The sequence below is a fragment of the Vulpes vulpes genome, chromosome 15 (assembly GCF_048418805.1).
Source record: "Vulpes vulpes isolate BD-2025 chromosome 15, VulVul3, whole genome shotgun sequence".
Classification (NCBI taxonomy): Eukaryota; Metazoa; Chordata; class Mammalia; order Carnivora; family Canidae; genus Vulpes; species Vulpes vulpes.
This window is the reverse complement of record NC_132794.1, coordinates 95,046,167-95,068,348: the sequence shown is the minus strand read 5'-3', so window position 1 is coordinate 95,068,348 and position 22,182 is coordinate 95,046,167.

Below are 22,182 nucleotides of genomic sequence, written 5' to 3'. Positions count from 1 at the left end.
ATTCCTTTGCTCAAAATGATCCAGTGGCTTCCTAACACTGTCAGAGTTAAGACAGAATAGGAGAGCTTATTGGGACCACCATCTCTCTGATCTCACCACCTAATAAACTTCCTCCTCACTCCCTTCAATGATTACAGGTAGACTCCTGCACTTGTACTAGCTGTTCCCTCTGCCTGGAAAGCCCTTTCTCATTACTTGAAGTCTATTCCATTCACTTTACTGAAATTTTATCTCATCACTGAGATTTTAACTAGCCAGCTAACCATAGTTGAACCTCCAGCCATGACACTTCTTAGCATACTTTATTCTTCTCTTAGCAGTTACGACTATTACACTATGTATTTTAATTATTTATCTTGCTTATTTTATATTTCCCACATTTTCATATAAGCATTATAAGGGTAAGGGTCTATGGGAATGGTTGGTGGAATGTATTCCAAGAACAAGGGAGGGGGTGAGTAGCCTCCAATTGTCCCTGTGTAGCTCCTGGGTCAACTGGTGATCAAGTCCTCTTGATGAAAGAAGTTAATCTGGGTTTCACAAAGGACCAGGAAGCTGTTAGAAACTTTGAAAGCTTCACTTATCAATTCAAAGATTCCTTTAAATTGATCTTCTTTGTTTTGTATCATACTTCTTCCCATCCTTGCAGCCTCACTTTCATTGATTCAATGTGTAACCAATAGATTCTCATTGCCTCAGTTCCAGATGAGAATTCCATTAGATTCTCTAGACCTTCACATTTCTGGAAGACCTTCACATTTCTGGAAGACCTTCATTTTTCTGAAGAGAGAATTCAATTGGCCAACCCTGGAATAAGGTGTACCCATCTCTTGTGGCCAATCAACGGTAGCCAAAGAAAAGTGACCATGTAAGGCAACAACAGAGCTATAAGGGGTTCATGCCTATCGATGTAGGGTAGAATTTATTAGATTTTGAAGTATTTTCCAACTGACATTTATACTCTTCCATTGATATGTAAACACACAAGCAGCAAATAAAGACAAGTGTAATAGGAAACGGAGATGGTTCTTTCTACTCTGGCCCTGTTTAAATGAACAAAACCCTGTGTTATGAGAAAAAAATTCAATTCTGTATAGGCACACCCTGCAGGGTATCAGTCTGAAGGACCTGTAGCTATTCCTGGTCATCAATTTTCAATGTCTTAAGAGAGTATTTTTCAGCTTTTTACATGTGTGCCCTTTCTCCTTTAATGCTCAGGAACTTTATCATGGATAATCCCCAAGACAGAGTCATAATCATATTAGCCATTGAATGGAAAAAAATGACAAGGAACTATTAAGATTTAAGTAAAAATTTGAACAGTTTTATATTTCAGAAATCGTAATAGTATCTATATACAGTTAAAAAATAGTATGTCTATGTGTGAGACTTCCTTCTTGGTCAGCAGACATTGTTTTAACAGATCTCTTAAAATAGATCTGCTAGTCCTCAGGGCCCATGGTAAATGAGTCAGGAACTACAGGGCTATATCTACTACACTAAGACCTTCAAAAATTTTGTTCTTCATTGAACTAATATATATTTACACACTTATTCTTTTCTGGGTACTACATTAGTGGTACACAAGATAGACACAGTCTCTGCCTATAGTGATATACATGATTTGCCATTATTTGCTGGTACTCTTAGGCCCTTGGATGAAAATAAGTATTTGAGCACTTATTGAATAGAAAGTTCTGTATTAATCTAATTTAATTATTCACAAAAAATCAGGATGTGGAAACTATTATATTTCTGCTCTATATAGAGAAGAGTGAACTGTCCAGTTATTGGACAGAATTGTCCAATAATTTGGCCAACCTTTTAAAGCTTATAAATGATGTAGCTGGGACTTAGAGCTCCAAAGTTTTCAAGGGAAGCAGGCAGTTATGTAAAGAGAATATTTAAATAGAAAGCAATGGGTTTTCCAATATAGGATTTGACAAAGTTTTATGGGAGCTCATAGAAGAGGTGACAATCTGTGAGTAACTGCAGTAGATTAGGGGCAGGGAAAGGAGGACATTTGAAGACAGAAATGGGTTTGAGCTTAGTCCCTCCACAAATAAATTATACCAATTACTCAACCACTGAACTTCCTGTTGCTTTCATCAGAAAACTGGAAGTAATACACACACATATTTTGTTGTGGTAAGTACCTGATAAATGATAAATATCAAATATATTCCAGGTACTATGTTTGAGAATTACAAGACTATACATGGAAGTTCTGCAACATAGTGTATATTCAATACTATTATTATCATTCCTTATTTTTTCTCTTTCCTAATCACCTCTGAATGTGTACAGATAAGAATTGGGTAAAAACCTTCTCGTCTATTTCAAGAACATGTAATTCATTTTGATGTCTCTGGGACAAAAAGCAGTTTTGACTCATTTCTGTGTTATGGCCGTCTTTAGTTCACTGGTCTGTAACAGTCATAAATATCACTTTGGCCGGGTGCCCTAGAGTCATAAGAAGTGAGGGGCTAATTTTAGGTCTTGACTACTCTGTTGGCAACAAAAGCCTTAATTGGCAATCAATGTGTGTAAGGCCATTTAGGAAAGAATGAATGGGCTGTACGTGGACACTGGAAGCTCATTCATTGGGATCATAGAGAACTTGTTCTGAGAATCTGGTCTAAGAACATGCTTTACATTTCCTAACCTTGCTGAAAGGAGAGCTATGTTTTTACAGAACAGGTGAATCACTGCCAATTTTAGCATTGCTGTCATCCCCAACTTTGTTATTTCTTACTAAAGGCATAGTGGGTTGAACCATGAAAGAGTTCTGGGTTCCAGGCTCAGTTCTGTGTGATTGGATAATTCATTAGCATCTCTGGGCTTCATTTTCTCCCTTCACAAATGGAGAAAATGTGTATTGGAGCATACTTGATCTATGCTAGTTGAGAAAGCTTGTGTACAACAATGAATAGGGACATTCATACATGGACAACTTTCTATATGTAGAAGACAGGCAGGACCTAGGCATACATTTATATTGGCACTTTCTCATTAATTTTCCCTCATTCTCTATTTTAGGTCATGCCATGGCATTGTACTGAAGAAGAAGGGAAGGGGTTTATAAACAAAAGGAGACACATATAACTTGGTATGAAAATCTTTTAAATGTTAGAGAAAATGAGGGTATAGGACTTCAAGAGAACTGGGGATTATGTTGATTGTGTTGTTTTTGCACATATCTATAATTAATTGGCAAGTCTTCAAGAAACATATCTAAGGATTTAGGCTAGGTGTTAAAAGGGGGAAACAGACTTCTGTCCCTTTCTCTCCTCAAGGGACTCAGATTCTATCTAGCTTGAGAAATAGAACAGAACTGCCAAGGTAAAAATAATAATAATAATTTCCTCCATGACACAGTGTATTCTCAAACCCGGTAAGTGACATGGACATTGAGTTCAGATGTAGGAGATATAGAATGACAAGGGAAAGAGTCTGAGCAAATCTAGACATTGGAGGAAAGTATGATTTAGCTTGTCAACAGATGAGGAGAGGGAGCCTGCCTACCAGGTTGAGGAGTAAGGTGAGCCAAGATGCACCATGAGATAAGCATGACTGGATCAATAAATTCTTATGATGAAATAGCAGACAATGAGATGGAGAGGTGTGTATTAGTCACTTTGGGAATGATTTTCAACATCAGATTGAAAGAAATTCAACTGGAGGTCAATGAGAGTTATTTATGATTTGTGGCTGCAACAGATGAGCCCTGGGTATGAAGCAGCCAATGATGTGGGCTTCAGCACTGACTCCTTCTTTGTTCTCTATCCCCACCTAGACAAGGCTGATGTACATGACCACAGCTTGCCTTTGGAGAATTTGCCAGTAGGCCATTGGCCATTGGCCCATTTACCATGTTTACCAAGTTTGTTTTTTCACAAAAATATTTTATTTACTTATTTGAGAGAGAGAGAGAGAGAGAGAGAGAACAGAGAACAGCAGAGAGAGAGGGAGAAACAGACTCCTCACTGAGCAGGGAGCCTGATCTGGGGCTTGATCCCAGGACTTCAAGATCATGACCTGAGTTAAAGGCAGATGTTTAACTAACTGAGCCACACAGGCACCCTGGTCTACCAGGTTTGTAGTGGCCTCTGAGCACTGTCCCATATTTCTGTCCTTTTTCACCTGTTGAATTCCAACCAAACTTATCTGTCCCGAAGCTTCCATTTGGCCTCCCATTCTGTTTCCTAAGAATGGGAAATTGAGTTGGTTAAATTGATAAAATGATTGAGTGAATGGCTAGTAATTGAAAAGCAAAAGACTTCCACAGTTTTTAGACACTGGATGTCAGGTTTGATTCTAGTCAGTAGAAGTAATTCCTTTGCACATATCCAAAGGAGTGATCGTAATAGTGAGAAATGCCTGGAAGGGCAGGAGGAAATGAGAAAATATACCCTCCTTCAGCTTTACCTGCTGCTGAATACAACGGGTGCTCTGTTCACATTGTAGCATCTTCGAAAGTGTTCTCACAACTGTCTCCCTATCAAAAACACTACTCTCTTTCAAAGGTCAACTAAAATATCACCACCCCTGAAAAGCCTTCTCCGATTCTCCTTTATAAGGGTAACACCTAAAAATAATTGGCTGCTGCTTTTTCTCACCATCTTTAATAAAACTGTTTTTCTTATTATCTTTGATTTACAAATGAGAAAACCAAGGTTTAGAGCAGTTAGGGAGTTGTTCAAAGTTATAGAATTAGTGAGTGGTTAGGTTAAAGGTTAAAATTCTTAACAACCAGCTAATCCAGAAAGATATATTTCTTCCTCCTCTATACCCTCTTAAGAATTTTGTTTGTGTCCTTATTATTACAACAACTAACAGAGTCTGCTTTGTACTTTAGTAAAGTGTGTACCCCACAGTTGGCCTTGATAAATTATAGATTTCTGAAGTTTATTTATAACTTCCTCTTATTCATTCTTTTATTACCATAGCACCCAGTGAGTGCCTAAGGAAAAGAAAGTGCTTAGCAAATTTTATTCGAATTATAAAAAATAAGTGAGAAGAACGTATGCTAAATAGGTCCTTAAAAAAAAACAAATTATTTTTGTTTATATTTTTTTCCACTTTTACCTGGTGTGTATGTGTGTGTATGTCTGTGTGTGTTTGTTTATGTGAAGTTCAAGGAAAACTTATCAGCCTAAGTTCACATTGGATGCCTATTATTTTGCCTCTTGTGAATGGTGTGGAGGTGGGAAATATGGCAGAAATAGGTATAGGAAGCCACTGTTATTATTTTACAGAAGGAAAAACCTTGAAATATCTATAGGCTATGTCCACAGAACTCCCAGAGAACAAAGCCAATGAAATTTCTAATATGCATTCCTAACAGAATCACCTCCACATTTATTATTTAGTGTAAATTGTTTGGTAATGATTTTTTTTTTTTCCAGCTTTCTCCCTTCTGGCTTTAGCTTTTAGATAAAAAGCATTTCATATCCCTGGCTCTAGTAGCTCCCAGCAAGCGGTAGGGGTTTTAGAGGAATTTTATCTCTCTTTCTCTTTCCCTAGCCCTGAGGACTATGCAGATTGGCTTTTTATGGTCAGAAACTTCCTGGTCCAGGACCAAGGGAGTGGTGCCCCTCTTCAGCACTCAACGAAGGGACGCCTAGGTGGTTCCGTGGTTGAGCATCTGCCTTTGGCTCAGGTCATGATCCCGAGGGGTCCTGGGATCACATCCCACACAGGCTCCCTACAGAGAGCCTGCTTCTCCCTCTGCCTATGTCTCTACCTCTTTCTGCGTGTCTCTCATGAGTAAATAAAATCTTAAAGAAAACAATCTTCAGTGAAGAAAAATCACCTTGAAAGGAGGTCTAACGCCTTTTTTTTTTTTTTTTTTTTGGCCCAAATCGCCAATATAGATATATAGGCACTTTGTAGGATAAAGCCCTGAACCAAACACTATAGAGCAGCCTCTTGGCTGGATGCTAAAGTGATTCCATGACATTCTTCAGCTGGAAAAGTTGTTCTGAATTTGCTTCTGGAAGTATAATTTTCCCTCTTTCCTCAGAAATTATCTGACTCTTCTCTCTATTCCTTAAAAAGCATAGCATTATGCATGGCCCATTGTAGATTCTCAGATTAGTTGTAGCTACATTTTATTTCTCCTTAGCAGGTAACTCATGCACCCAATGTGTGTCACCTTCCAGAGAGAGTAAAAAGGAGGCCCAAATCAGCTTTGTATTAGTGCTACACTCTGTCTCTGTCCAATTCACAACTTATGCATCCTTGGCTCATGTATCACAGGCTAATAAGCAACAGGGAGATGGTCTAGTGCACAGAATCTAAGGTCAAATAACTTGGAAAAAATCCTAGCTCTGCAGTGTTAGCTCTATAACATTAGACAAGTGCTCTGACCTCACTGAATCCAGTTTTATAAAATGGGTATACAATAGTGCCTACCTCATGCAGTTTCTGTGAGGATTAAATGAAATGACGGCTATAAAAGCACTTAGCATACTACTTAGATAAATTTGAGCTGTTGCATGGTGTTTTTATTACAATAATCAAGTTCTTCCCATTGCCATGTCAAAGTGAAGAGGTAGCATGGGCTGGATTTAATTCCTCATTTAACCACATATCAGATGTGTGAGCTTAGACAAGTTCGCCAATATCAACAAAATTGTTTCTTATCTTTCTGTCTGTGAAATTAAGCTAATAATAGTAATCACTTTATTGGACAGTTGTAAGCATTAAGTACTAGTGCAAATAAAATCCTTAGCATAGAATTTGGCTCTAATAATGCACTTAATAAATATTATAATTTAAAAAATCATAGGAATATGAGCATTATTATTTATTGTTATTATCAGTCAATTGTATGCTTTTTGAAATAAGAACAAGCTTCTCTGGAGCAATCTATCCTTGGCTCTCCTTAAGCATTCAAGTGGTTTCAGCCAATCCAGATGCTGAGCTCCTAAAGCAGCAAGCCAGGTGGCATTATTTCACCACTGGGAAGGAGATGCCAGTGTGCCAGCAGAGTGGCCAGCCATTTGGCTACAAAGAATACTTTCAAGGAAATTCACAATTGTGCTTCTCAGTCCTGGGACTTGTTTTTCCTCCTCCCTTCTTTACTCACTGGATACATGGGTATTCATTACTAATATTAAGAATTTTTTAAAAAGGCTTTATTTATTTATTTATGAGAAACACACAGAGAGAGAGGCAGAGAGATAGGCAGAGAAGTAGCAGGCACCCCCTGGGGAGCCTGATGCCCACATCGGGACCCCGGGAGCATGGCCTGAGCCAAAGGCAGATGCTCAACCACTGAGCTACCCAGATGCCCCATTAATATTAAGAATTTTGATTTTAGGTTTAAATAACCTCCATTGATCTTTCTTTCAGTGTCTCTCTCTCTTGAGTTTTGTTGGGGAGGACAGCTACCCTGCTCTGACTATGAGCCTGTAGTAGGCACCTCTAGTTTATTACATGTCACTTAGAATTACAGAGAAAAGAGGTTTGTACTCACTCTCTCTCCTCCCTCCTGTTCATTCTTCAACAAACAAATGTCTTACAACTCCTGCTCCCAAAGTGTATGCCCCCATGTAATCCTCTTTTTTTCAGTTATACCATTTTTATTTTTTTATTTTTTTATAATAAATTTATTTTTTATTGGTGTTCAATTTGCCAACATACAGAATAACACCCAGTGCTCATCCCGTAATCCTCTTTTCTTAAATACCCTCTTCCTTATAGGCTGTGACAGTAAGTTCTTCTGCTTTACCTCTTGTCTCTTTGGCTGTTCCTTCTCAGTTTCTCTTGTGAACTCCTCTTTCCCTTCCTAGGGAGATTTCCTCAAAGTTTTTATAAAAAAATGAATCTCCCCACAAGAAATCATTAAGTTCTGTTGAGTTTTCGGTCTTATCATTTCTTGAATCCATATATGTTTATTTTCCCTACTTCCACTCCCACAGTTCAAGCCACCATATCACTTACTTGAATTACTGCAGTAGCTTTTTAATCCCCACATGCCAAACTTGTTCCACATCCTTCAAATTCATTGTCTGCACTGTAGCTAAGATGATCTTTCTAGAATATAAGTGTGATCATGTCAGAGCACCACATAGGACCTGTCAATACTTCCCTTACCTCTCTGATTTTATTTATCTCTTCCAAACTCCATGCTCTAGCCATAATGGATTGTGTCTAGGTCTCAGAATGCTAGCGTTGACTTTTTCATACACGCTATTTGCTCTTCTTTTAAAATCTCCTTTTCCTCACCTTCACACACAACTTATCTTTGTATGATCCTCTGAACTTGAGTGGAAAAGTGGCTTCCTCTAGGAAGCCTTTCCCATACACTGAAGTTTTGATCTGGTAACTCTCCTATAATGCTCATTGACTTGCCTCATGAGAGCATTCATCTATGTTGTAATTGCCAATATACTTCCTGTGTCCCTGTATGTAATTATTCACGGCCAACAGGCAAAGAGGAGCTGTAGCATTCATATTCATCTCCATGTCTCCCACATTGTGACTGGTTCCTCCTCAGTAAAGGAAGAAAAGAGGAAAGAAAAAAAGGACACGGCGGAAGGAATGTAACCAACCTCACAAATAGGAAGAGGGGAAGGATGCTCTAACACCCTGCCAGCACAGAATATCTCCAAAGTAATTTACTGGCATCTAAGTGAGTTTTACGCCAGGAAATTCACTGTTTCTTGGGTTACTTTATCACTGCCATGTTTTGATTTTCTTTTCCTGTTTGTGTTTAATTGCCTATTGGCTGCTTTACTCCAAACAAATAAGTAGATTTGCAGTTGAAAAAAGTTGAAATTTCAAGCACTGAAATGCGTTTACCGCTGTAAACAGCATTGAATGCATTTTTGTTTACAGAAAGTAGTATGAGCCTTCCTCCCCCTCACAGTACTCGCATTCTTTGATGCTTTATTCAACACAGCAGCACTGTCCAAACTCTAAACCAAATGTTCCAATTATCCTGTGTTTATATCTCAAAAAACACTAACTCCTACCTGTTAAATTGCAATTATATCCTATTAGCGTAAGTGTCTTAACTTTGAATCGCTGTTTTTTCATTCCCTAATTACAAAATTGGGGAGAAAAAAAATCCACCTAACAGAAAGCTGAAAACAATTTGAATTAGAATATAGCCATCCTCCAGAAATTAATACACATCATCACAGAGATGATCACTGACAAAAGTTAGTTGCTTTGGTGTGTTTAATGTGAAAAGGATTATGACAAATAGTGACCATTCTGATGATGAGTTTGTCCATGTTGTAAGCTCCTGCAACATGGGTATGGGTGGCAGGCTCAGATACCTTTTCAGGGAATCACCTTATTTAATCACTATCCTAAGCCCAAAGGGTAGATACTATTAGCATTATCATTTCTATTTTACAGGTAAGAAGACTAAGGTTTAAAAATGTTAACTTATTTGCCAAAGGCCCTGCCTTTAATTGAGTGAGTGGGCCAGAATTCTAGTTCAGGCTCTGTAACACAAAAGGCCTGTGCTTAACCTCATGCCAAGTGAGATTAATACTCCTGAAGCTTTATCATCTATTATTTAGGTTTGCACACTTCAGCAGACATACTACTCACTTTCTATTTGAGTATTTTGCTCATGATAAGGAAATAAATTAGTTGTCTCCACTCATTGATTTCTTATCTCAAATATCAGAACTCCTCACTTAAAAATCCAAACATGATTTTTTCAAAAGTTATTTTATCAGACGTATATTTTTACTTAACTTTATTTGAGAGAGAAAGAGAGAGAGAGACTGAGCATGAGTGGGGGAGGGGCAGAGGGAGAGGGAGAAGGAGAAGTAGATTCCTTTCTGAGCACTAAGCCTGTGTGGGGCTTGATCCCAGGACCCTGAGATGACGACCTGAGATGAAGTCAGATGCTTAACTGACTGAGCCACCCAGGTCATCCTAGATGGCATTTTAATCTATATGATAAACATTTAGACTTTTAAAATATATTTCAGTATAATTTAGTATTACCTACAAATTCTTAATTTGTAAAAACAAAGTCATAATTTCTCATCAGTCTTCTGCAAATTACATAACCTCATTATGTCTCCATATTCTGATTTGTATAATACAATAATAATATCAAATTCATTGAGTTATTGTGAATATTAACTGATAAAATTTAAGTAAAGCACTTAGCATAGTGCCTAGGACATAGCAGGTACCCAGTAAAGGCCAACTGTTGTTATTATTAGAGTTTACAAACTAGGGGCTGCTTTTACAATTTACCTTATATAGAGTCAACCACTCTATAAAGTGGTTTCAAAGCTAGAGAGCAGCTTGTCAAAATAATTCCTTTTGATGGCTTACCATAAATCTCAACAAGCCACCACAAGTTGTTTCTTTAGAAGATTCATAAGTTTATATAAAGGATAAGTCTGACCTTGCTATCCTAGTTTCTAATTAATTATCAAGGTCTACTTTTCTTTCTGCCTACCTTGCTTATGCACCCACATAGCAGCAGAAAACCATGTGTAGACAAAAGCAGCATGAATTCCATAACAATTTTTAAAAATGAGTTTCTCAGTCACTTTTTTCTTTCTGCATTTTTCTGCCTCATCTGCCAGAGAGTGTATATCTATTTCTTATAATTAGTTGGCATAGGACTCACTCATGCACACAAATACACAAGCTTCTGCCTTTTTGGGTGCCTACGGGAACCAGAGTATGTTTAGGCTTCAGCCTAGCTGGGTCCTGCCTTTAACTGATTTTATCACAAAATGTGATCTTTGACTCCTGATTTTACTAGCTGATGCTTAGCTTCCCTGTTATGCTGTTTTCACATGGATATTTGATGCCTACAGAAAGTCGGACGTGGTAATACTCATCTACATTTTTCTTACAGTTAGGTAGTTTGTGTCACTAGTTCTTGACAGCATGCAGCAAGAAGAAGTGATGTGTCACTACCAGGCTGACAAAGTGAGAAGCTCGTGCTCATACCTCCCCAGCATTGTCTTACCTGCAACACTGACAGAAGAGACCATGTACCTAGATGGCACAGCTCTTTCACGAGATGTTTAATCAGATTGTATACACAAGTCACCACATGGGGAATTGCTTGAAACAACAGTAGACCTTGTGTGAGATGAATACAGAATAAAATTTTTGATGTGCTATTCTAGTGATTTGGGGGATCTTGTTACTGTAACATTACCTATCTTGGCTAAAATAATGAATATCAGTTTTACAGCTCACAAATCCTAGAACAAGAAAATGTTTTTCTCAGTATGTCTGGCAATGTCTTAGTGAGGACTGTCATAGTCCCATTTGAGTTGACCATTCCTGAAGCATCACTCTGACCATGTGATTGAGTGATCTGGTTGGCTGGTCCTATATCATGATCCACACCCTAGATGGAGAAGAAAGGAGCAGAATACACCTGACATCATCACCTAGACTGAATAGAACTCTTATGGAAGAACAGAGAACTAGTTCTCTAAGGCATGCTCTATCTATAATGTAGGGCACTGATGGTTTTTGACCCCCATCTCTGTCCGACATACAATAATCTTTGTATAATAATGTTGAGGGGAGTGATGCACTTGCTTTTTCCTAAAATGCCTGCATGACAGAGTTTGGATTTTTACTTTTGTGGTCATCAAACACTTTACTAAAAGGTAAACACACACAGTTGTGAGTGGAGAAAGTTGTTGAATATGAGTTAGATCTACTCTTTTATTTTCTTCTATTAGCTATATGTAATGCGGCCCTTTCGATTTAATTCAACAAATCCACACAGAGAACTTGCTGAGTAAAAGATATTGTGCTAAATGCCATGGAGGGCACATGCCAGTAGGACAAGCATGGGGGACAATCCGCCTAATATAAGGAGGAACTTGGGACAATGAGTTCCGATTTTCAAAAGCAGGAAAAAGTGAGAGAATAAAGCAGCAATTAGAGTGGGCCTTGAATGATTAGGAGGATGTCGATAGTTAGAACATGGATAAAACGGCATTGCAACCTTGGATACCAGCATGAGGAAAGGAGAGGAAGTTTGTGTTGTTGCTGGAAAGATGAGTTCATAGTTCCAGAGGATACAACCATGGTCCTAACCATCCACATATGGATGATTACAGAAAGTCTAATGAGAACTTTTGCAAGGCACTAAGGAGGGCTAGTGAAACTCAGCAAAGGCTTGTGCAACATGCCATGACTATCAAGAGCAAGAAGCAGCTAAGACATGAAGAGGCAAGGGGAAGAGGCCATTACAAAACCTGAAGAAATTGACAGCTGTAGGAGAAGGCCACTGATAGGATTGTTGGATTTTTGCAGAAGAATGAACCCATTGCCAACATGGGTCATAGGGGGGTGAAAGGGGGTGAGTGCCCAGGAAATGAGGCCAGGATCCAGGCTTATTACCCTCTGATACTTTACTGCTCTGTCTCATTGGCCAAACCCATCTGGAAACTCAGTTAAAATCAGCCTCTTGGATCACAGAACAAGACACACAAGATGCAGATATGCAAGGACAAACAACGCATGGCAGCACAGATGCACAGGAGTAGAGTCACAGATGAACCTGGAAAGGTAGCTTGTAACAAGAACAGGGAAGGCATTGGACTGAAGGGAGGTAGCCTGCATATTTGGGGAAAGAAGCACCCTAGATTTTACAACTCTGGAAAAAGTACAAGAGATTTATTCCATGCAGTGCCTCCGAAAAATTCTCTTGGATGACTCATCACTTTCTAGAATATTATCAGGTATAATACATGGAAAAAGACCCCAGAGTCAGATAGCCTGTGGCAATGCTGGCACTCACCAAGTGAAACTAGTGATTATAGGACAGAGTTTTTGGGGTCTTTTAGCACACTAATGTACACTTGGAATCTGAAGAAGTGAAATATAATAATGTAATATTTCCTAAATGCATTTGATTGTGTAACTTTTTAAATAGAACATCTCTTGATATTATATAGAGCTCAGTGGTGATAATTCAGTAATTGTCACCTGGCATAAATTTGCTTATTCTATTTCATTTCATGATGTATTTTATACTTATCCAACTATATTTTAAGTTACTGGGGAGCAGGTAGGTGTCTGCTAATCCTTTTCTCTTCTACAGCAGGCTGCTTATTGCTAGTGGATTGGAGATGGTGAAGAAAGAAAAGGATTAAAGAGTCAAAGTAGGAGCAGTGCTTGATTGGCTCAGTCAGAAGAGCATGTGGCTCTTGATCTCAGGGTTTGTGAGTTTAAGCCCCACATTGGGTGTATATTACTTAAAAAAAAAAAAGAGCCTACATACATATACTGTACAAGAATGTAGAAAGTCAAAATAGGGAACTTAGACACATGGGTATCTCTAGAGTGTAAGTAGGGGTGCTATGGATGAACAGTAGTCAGAGAGGTATGCAATACTTTTAGAAAGATCAAGTCTCATGGAGGAATCAAGTTGGGAATAATAGTTGTAAAGACTTTCAAAATGGTGTGGGAGCCGTACACTAGGGAAATGCGGCCAGTTTGCCAAAGATGTAAGCAGCTCAGTGGGACAAAGAATGAAAACATCCATGAGGTTAAATGGAGTTTGTCCTCACAAAGCGTGTGTCTTTTCATGTTCCAGGCTCCTCCTCCCATGATCATTTATTTTTCATTCTAAGTTGAGTGTTGTGCCTGGAGCATATTTCCTGGAAAAAAAATTAACCGACCAGAGATTCAATAATCATTTTTCCATGGATTAAGGAGTGATGTAATAGTTCATCAGTATGTCATTCGATATTCAATGAAGAAATGCTTATGGAGTACCTGCTATTTACACAAGATGGTGTTATCTATTCTCTTCCCCCATGTTTTGTAAATGAAACGAGTAAAACAGAATTTGCAGAAAGCCAGAAAAGTTCTTAAATGGGAGATCCAGAAGGTCAGTGAGGAGAAATACTTTTTGGGATACGTATGATTAGACCAGGCCATGCATCTTTTGCATGCTTATGCCGCATGTGCGGCATACATGCAGTTTGCACACAGTGTGCTTACAGCCAGCCAATATCTTCTGTGTCTCATCCCTCAGCCTGTTCCATCCCCAGCTCAGGGAATCTGCTGTGGGCCAGTCCACAGCTAACCCAAAGAAGTAAGAGTTCTAGAATGACCATTTTAAGGGCAAAGTGACAGTGCATTTGGATTATAGCAAAACGTAAAATTCATATTAGAAGAAGCTTTCTGCAATTTTCTTTTTTGTGGGGGAGCATAGGGGAGGATATTGCCTGGTGAGCATACAAGTTAAAAAATCATGCCAATTTCACTAGAATTGCTTACAACCTCAACTCTGGTGAACCTCAGATGAGAGTATTTTAAACTACACTGTTAACATTATAGGGGGCTTCCTTAGAAACTGCAGTGACCCTGAGATGACTGAAAATTTGGAGTAAAAGCTTTGATGTAGTTCATAAAATTGGAATCAAATGAAAAGGCTAATATGGGGCCACTTGAGTATAACACAGAGAGCTTATCCCTGAATTCAGAAAATAAGGCCAGGGAAATGTGCCAGACACAGTGACAACCAGGTTTATGGGTGGGAAAAGTGAAAAGGAGAGTGTTTTGTTTTTGTTACGTCTGTTTTTCTCCTCACTAAGGAATAGAAGGTGGATGGCTTGATGTCTGAGGTAATGAAGTGTGTTTCATCAATTCAGAAATGGTCATCTGTTCATAGTTCAAATACAAACATCTCAGAAATCAGTGTGAGATCTTACATTTCTATAAGTAATGGAAGGTCACAAAGTGGTGGTTGTCATTGCTTGGGCATGTACAAACTTGGTCGTAAATCCTGATGGCCTGACTAGACTCCTTGACACTTTGATCAAAAAACCATTTAGGGATCATTTGAAGAAGGAATACACGGTTGTTATCTTTCTAACAACTAGTTATTGTCTGAAAACCTTCCACTGTCACTTTCTGGTAATGCACTACCACCTGGGTTTGCTGATAGGGCATTGGCAGCATAGAACAAATCTGGAAGAGAATAATGGTGCACTGTTCAGAAATGCTGTGTCATCAACATGATCAACACATTTAAGGTCACAAAGGAAGATACTGTAGAGAAAGAAAATATGGATATTGAGGACTCTGAGTCAGAATGATTCCTGGAGAGCTGGCAAAAACAGACAGGCTTACCCAAAGAGTTAATTTTGTTATTATTTGAAAGGTTTCAGGAAAAAACATATTGATATCTAGAAAGGAAGGCATGTGTCTGTGTTTAATGCTTTTGGTAAAAAATGGGAAATTCAGCTGTTTAGTGTTATATCACCAGCAACTTTGAGCTTCAGAGCCTTTGTGATAAACAATTTTTATGCGTTCAGTTATTTCTTCAACATATAGGTCAGCAATCTGTCTTTTATTGCATGTCTCTTAGGATAGAGTGATCTGAATAATTAAATCTTTACCTACCAGAAAAATAAAAACCATTACATATCGTTGACCAATGGGGAATTAGTGAAAGTATATTAACATGCCCCTAACAAAAGTAAGAGTTTAAATGGGTCATAATTTCAGTTTTCTTATTTTTTAAAGATCTTATTTATTTATTCATGAGAGACACAGAGAGAGAGGCAGAGACATAGGCAGAGGGAGGAGCAGACTCCATGCAAGGAATCTGAGGTGGGACTCAATCCCAGAACTCCAGGATCACAACCTGAGCCAAAGGGAGATGCTCAATTCCTGAGCCACCCAGATGTCCCTATAATTTTGCTTTTCAATGATGATAGCACCATTATGATAGTATCATCATTGTATGTTCAATGATGATAGCATCATTATGATAGCATCATTAGTTATTGTTTATGCTTGGGGAAGCCGCTCCCCTCTGCTAGCCTTTAGTTTCCTCATCAAGGACAAAAGGAGAGAAAGGGTTAAATGGATAATTTTATGTTTTGAGTGTCTAATGCTCCTACTGTGGTAAAAGCATTAACACTTAGGCTGGGATAAAGCCATTACGTTTCTGCCTCTACATGAAGTGTGTGGATTTTTTTAAAGACTTGTTTGTTTGTTTGTTTGTTTGAGGGAGAGAGACAGAGAGAGAGACAGAGAGATTGTGTTAAGTGTGGGGAAGGATAGAGTAAAAGGAAAAGAGAGAATCTTAAGCAGGCACTATGCCCAGCTCAGAGCCTGACATGGGGCTTGATCTCAGGATGCAGAGATTCTGACCTTAACTGATATCAAGAGCTGGTTATTAACTAACTGAGCCACTGAGGCACCCCCAAAAGTGCATTTTCATTACAGCAAAAACAACATAGCTAGGTTTGGCACCTAGGTGACCGTGGACAATCAATCAGTTCTGGGTTACGATTAAGAGCATCCATATGAAAGGTCTATGAGACTCCAAGCTGCTATGATTTTTAACAATATTAAGTTTAAGCACACAAGGTTTAGTGGACAACTTGAAACAAGATATCAGAATCTTTGGCTTTCTCTTATGGAAAACAATTCTGAAGTCAAATCTCAAGCAGTTTTCTAAGCCAACCTCAACTGTAGTGTACACGCACAGAGTAAAACTTTTGTCGTTGTGTTCTCTACTGCCCTTTCAGTGGCTGCCCAACTGATGGACTTCTCCTACTACCTGCATCAATAGCCTGGTCCATTAGTAACTAGATATCAAGTGCCTATTTTATGCAAGGTAGAGTTTTAGAAGTTGGCTTACCTAACAGAGGGACACAATCTGATCAACTTGTTCAAACTAAAGTTAGAGACTTCTACAAAGTGTTGCAGGGTACTCTCTGTAGGAAAACAATTAGAAACATAGATGACCCTTCTGGTAGTCTGAACTCTGTTTCCTCTGTGATTAAGAGTCCAATTAACAAGGCTAGTTTAGCAGTTACAGTAGAATTACTTGCAGGTGCAAGTAATTGTGAAGGTAATTATCAGCTGGCTCCGTTTTTGCCTAGTCAGTAATAATCATACATATGTATTTTTAAGTTTGTTTTATGGGACCTTTTGAGGCACAAAAATGTTACCTATGTTCCCAGGATATTTGAAACCAACAGACAAAAGAGATTTCTTTTAAAAATACAACATCCAAACTTTTTATTGTGTTCAGATCAAAGGAATACTTAGAAAATTTCCACTAATTGTCATTTAGCACTTTATTTTTTTTCTTTTCTGACCATATATAAATATTCTAAGTTATAATTACCTTAAATAAAAAAATAATAATTACCTTAAATACCGATATTCCTGCTTCCATGTTTGAGTTTAATCATTTAGTATTCATGTGGCACATAGGATTTGTAAATCACTTTACAATAATTAATTTGTTGAAGAAAACACAGATGGATATTTTGGTATTCAAATTATATTGCACCCTGGAATTTCCTTTAAATATGTATAAATATATATGTAACCAAAATGTTTTTATAATTATGAAAATCACAGTGATTTTTTTTTTCAAACTGACTTTCTATTTCTGTCTTCCAAAACTACCATTTTACTCTTTTAATTGTGATGTCTTTTGGCAAATAAATAGCAACAGTTCCTACTGTATAAATTTCTTATTATCAGAAACTTTGATCTAAAAGCATTTGGATATAACCCTGAATGAATGGTTTAGTGGATATTTAGGCAGACTCTCCCAAACCAGTAAATTAATTAACAAGTGCATTATTTTTTCTAACATTTTCATTTTTATATTGCTTTGTGTTCCTATGGACTTTCCCTCCACATCCCTCAACCACCCTTTCCTGATCAGTAATAATGTTAGGCCTCCATCTGTTTGTCCCCTCCATCCTTTCTTTCTTCGTAAAATACAGATATTTAGACTAAGAGAAAATAATACTATTTAATCTTAGTTTATTAGAGACACCAAAAAAGAGAAAATGCACACAAAATGTTTGTTAAAAGGCAAAAAGATTTTAAAAATTGAAGTAGAAATTAGTGATATTGGGGGTACCTGGGTGGTAGGGTTGGTTAAGCATTGGACTCTCAATTTTGGCTCAAGTCATGACATGGGTCTTGGAGGCAGCCCCACATGGGGATCCCCACTCAGTGCAGAGTTGGTTTAAGATCCTCTCCCCCTCTTCCTCTGCCCTTCCCACTTGTGCACACGCTCTCTAAAATAAATAAATAAAATTAAAACAAAAACAAAAACTAGTGACATGGATTAAATATTTCAAAATAAAGCCAGTAAATTTGATCAACCCTCCAAAACAATAGTTGAGAAGGGAAAGGGAACACAACACAAAAACAGGAATATACAGACAATATGACTACTGATACATAAGCTACTTGAACAATTATCAGTATATACTGAATGATATTTTATAAGGCTAAGCTAGTAAATCTAGAGGATCTATTCACAATAGAAGTTAGAAATCTAAGTGGGTAAGTGTAAAGATAAATAGAGATGGCTATAGACTTAGTGCCCTCCCCCAGAAGAAACTAGACCCACTTTGTGTTACCAGAGACCTGCAACACACCATCAAAGATAACATAGGGGATCCCTGGGTGGCGCAGCGGTTTTGGTATTGGCGCCTGCCTTTGGCCCAGGGCGCGGTCCTGGAGACCCGGGATCAAATCCCACGTCGGGCTCCTGGTGCATGGAGCCTGCTTCTCCCTCTGCCTGTGTCTCTGCCTCTCTCTCTCTCTGTGACTATCATAAAAAAAAAACAAAAAAACAAAAAAAACATAGTTGTTATATTATTTAAATTATAAGAACTAAGCAAAATACAAAAGTAGCTCAGTCAAAAACAAAATATGCCTGAAAATAAAATTGAACAGAGGGAACATGTGCATTCACACATACACATGCAATACATGGTAGAAAGTTTCTCAGATTTTAGTAACATATGAATTCCTTTCAAGAATAATAAGTCTTATAGAACCCCATTTTGATTTATGTATTTATGTACAACTATATGTGTACAAAAATTAAATTGAAAGCCCATATTAATTACACCTGTTTTACCTAAACCTCCAACACAGAAATACACAGAAATTAAATGCGTACTTTAAAAAAGATAGAGTATAGAGCAAAACTTCTTAGCCACTCAATGTCAACCATTATATTAAGGGGGATAGTATTTAAAAGAGGAAAGGTCTATTTTTTTATATTTTTAAGTTGAATAAAACTGATAATGAGTATGCCTGTTCACATAAATATACTTTTTAAAGAATTGCTAATTTCAGGGTTTGATTTACTAGTTACAAATCATCAGAACTCCTAATTTTCCAAAAACTGCTAATGAGCAATCTTGTACTCTTTAAACATGAATTTTAATTTTAATCAGGTGCCATATAACAGATCTGTAGATATGCCTAGTTCACTTGAAAATAAATTAGCATTGTGAAAATATTAAAGCAGGCATTAAATAGCTATTTTACTTTTTATTGCTGGAATAGGAGTAGACAAAACCTTCATCACTTATTTATAATTTCATTTATTTTTACAAATTAATATATATTAGGGGAAAATATACATCTGTTCTTCTCATTTCTGGGTGCATATTAGAATTATTTGTAAAGACTAAAAAATATATATTGATACCCATACCCCAACTCCATAGATTCTAATTCATTTCATCTAGGGTGAGGTCCAAAAATGTGTATCAAGTGCCAAAGACTTCTGATCACCACGCACACACAAGTAACTTTAATAAATTATTAACTGCCACAATTAAACTCTTCTGGGCTTCATCTGCCCATCTTAATATGTTCTTTAAGGATGACCCAATTCTCTCACTTTTTTTCTACCCATTGTTGTCTGTGTACCTTGTGATTTTCTGTGGTTAAATGCTCCACCACTGAGCTATATTCCCAAATCTTGTCATTATTTTTTTTAATCTATCCTTGGTGAGAAATCCATCTTAAGCACAAAGGCAAAACAGGACCTTGGACTCATATAAGTTCTCAGTTGTAGGGTGGTGACCCTCATTTTCAAGATTATGCTTAAATATAGAATATCATCAAAATATGACACAATATGGAAGTATTTTACCATGAATACAAATACCACCTATAGAATACTTGGGTCCATGTATCTCAGTTGAGAAATATGATTAGAAACCAAAATAATCTATAAATATGCAAATATTCTAGGTAACTAATAAAAAATTGAATCCAACTACACTTTAAAAGATGAATGGCATATTATGATCAATAAGGATTTTTACCAAGAAGGTAAATATAGCTTATTATTTGGAAATCTATTAATACAATTTACAATATTAATGATTTAAAAAAAGGAACTTAAGACAATCCAAATAATTTTTAAAGCATGATGAAATTCACACATTTTTAGTAAACTAGGAATAGAAAAACTCCATTAACTTAGAGTTTCTTAAATCTAGAGCAAGTCTCCTGTTTAATGGTAAAATATTAGAATCATTGGAATTTAAATTAAATACAATATTTTAAATGCTCCAAACTACTATCATTCAAAAATAATGGTGTTGTCAGTAAAATAAGAACAAAAGGAAATGTGAGATGTTTTTTGGAAATTAAGTAACAATATTTGTATTCTACAAGTGATATTAACTATCACCCTAGAAAATCTAAGAGAATCATTTGAAAAAGTTATCCAAATATAAAGGTAACACATGAAAATTAATAGTCTTCCTATATGCCAGTAATAACAAATCAAGGAGCCTAATGGGAAAAAAAAGTTCTATGAGTTCTTTATAAACAAGAGCTATAAAGTAACTGACAGCTATAAAATAACCACTTAAAGAAACATTTAAGGTATTTAAAATAAAACAATAAAATGTAATCCTGGTTTCTGGCCAAGATAAAGTAGGACTAAATTTACCCAATTGTCTTCACCAAATAGAAAAATGCAAAAAACATACATAAAATAGAGATTTTTTTAAGATTGGAAAATAGTCAAATGTCCCTCAGCTTATACCTTGAGAGGGTTTCTAGGCTGAGGTGCAGGGAAGGGGAACCCAGGTGACTGTTGGTATCTTCCAGTTCAGTATGGATACTGGGTTTTCTTTCTTTCTTCTTTCTTCTTTCTTTCTTTTCTTTCTTTCTTTTCTTTTCTTTCTTTCTTTTCTTTTCTTTCTTTTCTTTTATTTTCTTTTCTTTTCTTTCTTTCTTTTCTTTCTTTCTTTTCTTTCTTTCTTTCTTTTCTTTCTTTCTTTTCTTTCTTTCTTTCTTTTCTTTCTTTCTTTCTTTCTTTTCTTTCTTTCTTTTCTTTCTTTCTTTTCTTTCTTTCTTTTCTTTCTTTCTTTCTTTCTTTCTTTCTTTTTCTTTTTTTTTTTTGATACTGGGTTTTCAGGAAGCCTCTATAGTTAAATTTATAACAAAGAGTACCAGAGAGGAGAGAGAAAGAGCACTCTGGGGATATGCAGAGGCCTGACTTCCAAGTCTTCAGGTGAATACATATCAGAGCAGGTACAGGAAGCAACCACTGAATGCTGGGGAAAGATCAGTAAAAAGCAGGCAATTGGGGATTATGAGTATTAGACACATGGTCCACATTGACACACGATCCCCTGTTGAGCATGCAACATGTGGGGTGCAGGTAATAAATGAAGTTCTGGCCTAGATCTGGTTCACAATGGATCCACTGCATCCACAGACAAACTTGATGAACATTTTATTTTCTTGGTCTCTTAATATGTGTTCATAATGGACATGCATGTGGTTGTCAGAATCCTAATATTGCTTCCTCACTAGGAAAAGAGCGATTGTATTGGGCTAGATTAGATACTTTCGAAAGTCCTTCTCCCTAAATAGAGTAGATAAAAAACAATGATGCATCTTAAGTGAAATGATACATAGAGTGTCACTTTCAAAGATGCAAAGGATGGAGGGAAGTAATTCCTGTCCAGTCTTCATTGAATTCACCACTCTGGCCCCTAATATATGATATGGATCACAGTATAGGAAAGACTGTTAGTACAGAATTAACCAGGTATTAACTCCAACTGCAGATTGGTCGTATCCACCTGCATATGGAATGTGACTATGCTGCTGGTGAACACCTATTTCACATTCCTATCAGGAAGGAGAATCAGAAGCAACTTACCTTATGTGAGCATCATATATTTATGATGTTAGCAGGATTATGTTAACACTCCCAACGTTTGTCATAATATTGCCAAAGATACTTGGATCATCTGCAAATTCTGCAGAACAGTACACTGGTAAATCATATCAAGAACATGAATCCGATAAGACTAGAAGAACAGGAAGTAGCAAATCGGAGCCTGTGATCAAACATGCATGCTCCAGAGGTTGACATGTGTGGAGATTTTA